A 5,544-nucleotide genomic window follows, 5' to 3' on the forward strand; every position below is an offset into this window, starting at 1 on the left:
TTGCGTATAAATTGACATTGGGATAAAATTATAGTTTAAAAAAATTACGATTTTGATCTAATTAATGAAGTAGAGACTTAATTAAAATTGTCTAAAACTTATGTAATTTGCTTATTAAAGTTCTAGACCATAGTTATTATTTATTTATTTAAATAAATAAATACTATTATACTGAAACCCTAGAATTTTAGTATAAAAGGGTATCTTATAAGAGTTTGGTGATGATTGGTTGAAACCCTTTTGAAAGTCTCCAGAATTTATAGGAAATGCAGAGAGTTAGCATTCAAAACCTTTCTTTTTTCAATATCTTAAAACGGTTCTAAAGTTTTTAGATTACCATTCTGTGTGAATATTATTAGAGACTGAACACTTGGATGGTTTGTGATTTGTAACAATGCAACTAACGCGAACAATTTCGTGTTTTGTTGTAAGAAAATAAAAAATATTTATTTTCTCTTTAAATATTATTGATTTATTCGTTTAAACGTGATCCATATTGATGAAAAAATTTTATTTTTCTATTTCTTCCGCTGTGTTCAATCCAATTGAAATCCAACACATTATATATCATACAAACTTTAAAAAAAAACAAGAAAAGAAAAAAGTTAACCATAGTTAACTTTTAATACTTTCTCTAAACTCTAAGCCTAGATTTTTGGAAAATGTTCTAATCTACTGTCTCCTTAAATGATTCCAGCTTTCTACTCTATTAGCTGTTGTATACTCTTTAAACCCTTGTTTAGACTCCCTCGACACCCTATTAACAACCGTCATCAATTGGAATCCTTCAAGAAACCTCTTTAAAAAGTGCCAAAACCTCCTTCAGCAAGCTTCTTGTTCTCTGAAAAATTATTGGTGGCTACAATTAGTTCATTGTAAGAAAATATTTTTAGGTTCGGTCCCTTCTTGAAATTATTATCCAGTGATAACTCAAAGACAATATATCTTTTTTTTTTTTCTATTCTTTTTTTTTTCTTTCTCCATTAACGAAATCACGTAAAATTTTAACAAATTTTCAAAAATTGATTTATTGTGCTAAAATTAAAAAGTAAACATTAAATCATAAAATAAGTAAAGATTAGAATTTTTAGTGCCAATAGCCCTTTTTAAAATTAAAGGTAAACAATTTCTAAAAATATTTTAATATTTATTTTTATGTGCAATCATTTATAAAATTAGAAAAAATTACTACTTAATTCTCTATTGTATAAAAAAACTTATTAGTTGATCTCTTTATTTTAAAAAATACATTAAAACGTCTTGACATTTTAAAAAGTCTATTAATTAGTCTCTCTATTAATTTTAGTCGTTAAATATTTTACTGTTTAGTCCTATAGTTTTAAAAAGTTCATTAGTTAGTCCCTCAGATTATTAAAAAGTCTACTAATTAGTCTTTTCATATTAGAGATATTTTAAACTTTTTTACAATACGTATTTTAGAATTTTTTTTAAAATACTTAATAACTAAATTAATAAAAAAATTAATTAGTAGACTTTTTTAAAATTTCAGGAACATTTTAATATATTTTTCAAAATAACGTTTTAATATATTTTTCAAAATAAGGGGACCAACTAGTAAGTTTTACTATACTAAGGGACTAAATAATTAATTTTTCATAAAAATTTTTTATATTATATTTCAAAAAAATATTTTGTTACTTTAAACAAAGTATAAACTTACTTTATGTATATAATTTTTAGAAATAAAAAATCTATTTTTAGTTTTGAACAAATAAAAAATAAAACATTACTAAATGCACTCTTATTTAATTTATTAGTTAGGACATTAGCAGTATTGAGGAATCTTATGAAAAGTGAGCGAATGAAAGTTTGAGATCATAGAAGTGATAGCACAAACCATGCCCGAATATTCCAAGAAACCTAGCAAAGTGATTGAGATAACGCCGAAAATAGAAGAGTAGAATTAACCTCACAGATCACATCTCAAAACCTCTAAGACCTTGCCAAGAGACTTCCAAAAGAGCCATAGCCTCCCCAACTGCTGGTGAGTAACACCAAATATGCTTAAGCAAACCATCAATCGAATGATTAGAATTATTTCACACAATAATTGCAATAGCAACAAATAAAATTGATTCTGCCAACTCACATCATAATTAAGTTTTAATATAGTAGGAGGAGGTTGTCATACTGGTAAAATGCAGTCCGGAGATGATGGAGGGGCTGAATCTGAAAAAACACAGCAATGCTGTAAAAGAGAGAACTTAATAACCATATATCTAACTGTACAAGCAAGATTAGGCAGAAAGCCATAAAAAATACTCTAATGACAAGACTTCTAAATATACCAAAGTGTTAAATATATCAAAAACATAATATAGTCCTTATCATGCTCACAGCTAAAAGCACTATTGTAATTGGGCCACCAACGAGCAAAATTTTATAGTAAACATGTTAATTAACTATGTTAAATGAAAGTATATTATTTTCACATTCAAAATTAATTTGTATTTAAAAAATAATAAAATATTACATGTGATATTGCCATCTAAATTTTCATTTTGAAAATAGTCAAAATTACATCTAAATATAAATATGTTGGGATCATTCGATAAAAATTTAAATATTTAGATTAAAATAAAAAATAATATATATTAAAAAATTATAAATTAGCGATCAAAACTTCGGTCACTAATTGAGATAAATTAGTTGCTATTTTATAAATAGCAACCACTTAGCAATCAAATGAAAAGGTCTGTATGCCAATCACTAAAAAAATAGCAACCAATTGATGGTTGGTTGCTAAATCAGCAACCAAATTATTGTTGCTAATTGAATATTAAAATAAATTTGCCGTTACAAATTTTATTCGCTAAATTGAATATCAAAACAGATTTGCCGTTACAAATTTTGTTCGCTAAGTTGATAGCTGACAATTGATTAATAATTTGTTACACAGGCCAGTAAATTGATTGCTATTCGGTCGCTTAATGGAAATTGAATATCTCCTCAAAATTTTCGTTTGAAAGATTTTATACAATCTAAATGGTCAGTAAATAAATTAGACGCTAGATGATCATCAAATGGTCACTATTTAGTTGCTAGTTAGTAGTTAAATTGAATTAGCCGTTAATTATTTAGATTGCTTTTTGTAATTTAGTAATTAAATATTTTCTGAAACTAATTTATCACAAAAAAATAAATAGCAATCATAAATATTTCATTTCATCTACAAAATAAAAGAAAAAAAATCAAAGAAGCGAAGAATTTCCTTGAGCTATACACAAGATATAATAACTCTAAACATCCATATTTATATAAAAATATGTTGCATAGTGTAGTTTAGTTTCTTCAAGTTACAAGACTATACTGATCAATAATGTAAATTACACACAAACCACAATTTAAATTACTTGAGCAACTTTTACTTCTTCTCTTGCTACTCATCCAATTCAACTTTAATCTTTCTTTGAACATTTTTATGAAATCTTGGATATGGTTGAAGATCCAGAAAGAAAGCAAAATAATTAAACTTAATTTTCAGACAAAAAGAAAAATTTTATAACATCATGAGCTTTAAATTATAAGGAATCACCTCCAATAGCTCACAGGTATATTGAATCACAAATTCCAATTATGTAAAACGTGTAGTAGATCTACACTCAATAAAGAAAACAAGAGTAAAGGGAAAAAAATAACTTAGTGCAAAATAACAACTTACTGGAGGAAATAATAAATTAAATAATAGAGAGATACCAAACAATGATAAGATAGTAGTGCAAATAATTCGTCTTGGAATGTAACTCTTAAGAGTTTACCTGAACTGCATCATGCATGATGATGATGCATTTTAATTAAAATTCTACCCATTGTTTGGATCCTTGCATCAGGAACTGGACAATCTAGGAAATAAACAACGAATAACTTTTTTCTTGTTACTTTTCTTTGATCCTTGCATCAGGCTCTTTAATGATTATGTTGTTGAAGTTAACGGTAACAATAATATCTAATTAAATTATATTTTATATTATTATAGATAAGGATGATGGTCTATACTAAATATAAGGGTCTCCAAGTCTTGGCATGTGGTCTATATACCATAGGATAATAACCACTAATTGCAATGATAGTAATGATAATTAATATTAGAAATTAGCTTACTGCTTCCATGGCCACTAACTGAAATAAGATGAATGAATCATATGATTTTATCTAAAAAAATTCTTGAATTCAAAAGAGATCTTACCTGCATGTGATCAAGCCACAAAGTAAGACCAACAGAGTTGCACCACCTGACAACTTTCTAAAATCAACCCCTAATTTTGGTTAGCGACCCTGCCTCATAAAGATCACAGGATATGAGCAAAGTAATTCAAAGTGAAAACAAAATTATAAGAGAAAGTAATGTAATTTGGCATGTAATATAGTATTACAACTTTCAGACTTTTTTCTTTTAATTTCATAAAATGGGACATCCTTTCGTCCTCTTCAATCTAGAATTGCCTTATTTTCTTGGTATAAATACAAATAACACAAAAGAGAGCTTATCTTTCACTCTTTAATCTGTCAGCATCCACCTGAACGCATTATGGCTATAGATGCTCCTCTTAACTGTCAATTGTAAACCCATGAAGCAGTGGCTTGAATATCAAATGCCCACAGCAAATTCTCCAAGACGTTAATGAAGTTGAAGGTTGCATTATCACTCTTTAATACTACCTGATTGGAAGACCAAAGCCAGAATCTTTGAGATAAGCATCAATAACAGAACTATATGGTAGTATATTGAGATCTAACCCTGATTCTTTCAAATAGTGAGCACTTTTCAAATTACGGTGCACTTTTTCAGTTTAGATCCTTTTGACCGTAATTCTTAAACCCTATCTTTGACAACCAATTACTGCTCCAATTTTATTTAACAAAAAAAAAATCTACATCTAGCATATAGTTTATTTGGTCTAATTACTACAGTAGATCATTCACAAAAGGAGAATCAAAAAAGAGAAAAGAAAAAAAAAAAAAGAGAAACAACGTCTTTACCGGTCTAATCCAAGACTTGAGTTATGATGATGCAATTTCAGAAACCCTATCCTTGATCTGTTTCTCTCCCAAGACATTATTGTTATGTTTTTCCACTTGACAAATAATTTCTAAAACCCTATTCTCAGCTAGATGATACATGTGTATTGATGGGAAATACAACTTTGGCAAATTGAACCCATAAGGTAAAGAGATGATCTACAAATATTCGATTGGCAAAGGACCCATTCAAATAATCAAAGCAATGAATCAGAATGGTGTTCTATACCTGATGCAATTTCCTTTGCTGTCGACCTACCGCTGGTGGTGTCATTGAATGGTGACCATCGACTTGTTACTGCTTTGATTAAAATGGTGGTTGGGTTGCGCCGCTGAGAAGGGCTGGAGGAGAAGGGACAATGGTGGCACCAATGAGAACAAGTAGAGGAGAAGCGACAATGGTGGCTATCGGCAATGAAGTGGGGGAGAAGAGATGTCTGCTCATCGCTGTCGACTGTGGTGTAGATAGTGGAAAAAGAATGTGGTGTTTAGATAGATCTATAT

The 5,544-nt window shown here is 28.6% G+C and overlaps 1 long non-coding RNA gene across 5 annotated transcripts; it reads right to left on the reverse strand.

Moving 5' to 3' along the window:
• Positions 1–235: 235 nt before the first annotated feature.
• LOC110628749 lies at positions 236–5,544 on the reverse strand. Of its 5 annotated transcripts, none has more exons than XR_002490109.2 (5): positions 5,270–5,544; positions 4,208–4,680; positions 2,111–2,190; positions 1,930–2,024; positions 236–841 (listed from the first exon to the last, which is right to left on the reverse strand). It is a non-coding gene; the product is annotated as an uncharacterized LOC110628749 (long non-coding RNA). The 5 variants fall into 5 exon arrangements; XR_002490105.2 differs by having other exon boundaries at positions 1,859–2,024; XR_002490106.2 differs by lacking the exon at positions 236–841 and adding an exon at positions 3,780–3,863 and having other exon boundaries at positions 1,741–2,024.

This window comes from Manihot esculenta, chromosome 12 (genome assembly GCF_001659605.2).
Source record: "Manihot esculenta cultivar AM560-2 chromosome 12, M.esculenta_v8, whole genome shotgun sequence".
Taxonomy (NCBI): Eukaryota; Viridiplantae; Streptophyta; class Magnoliopsida; order Malpighiales; family Euphorbiaceae; genus Manihot; species Manihot esculenta.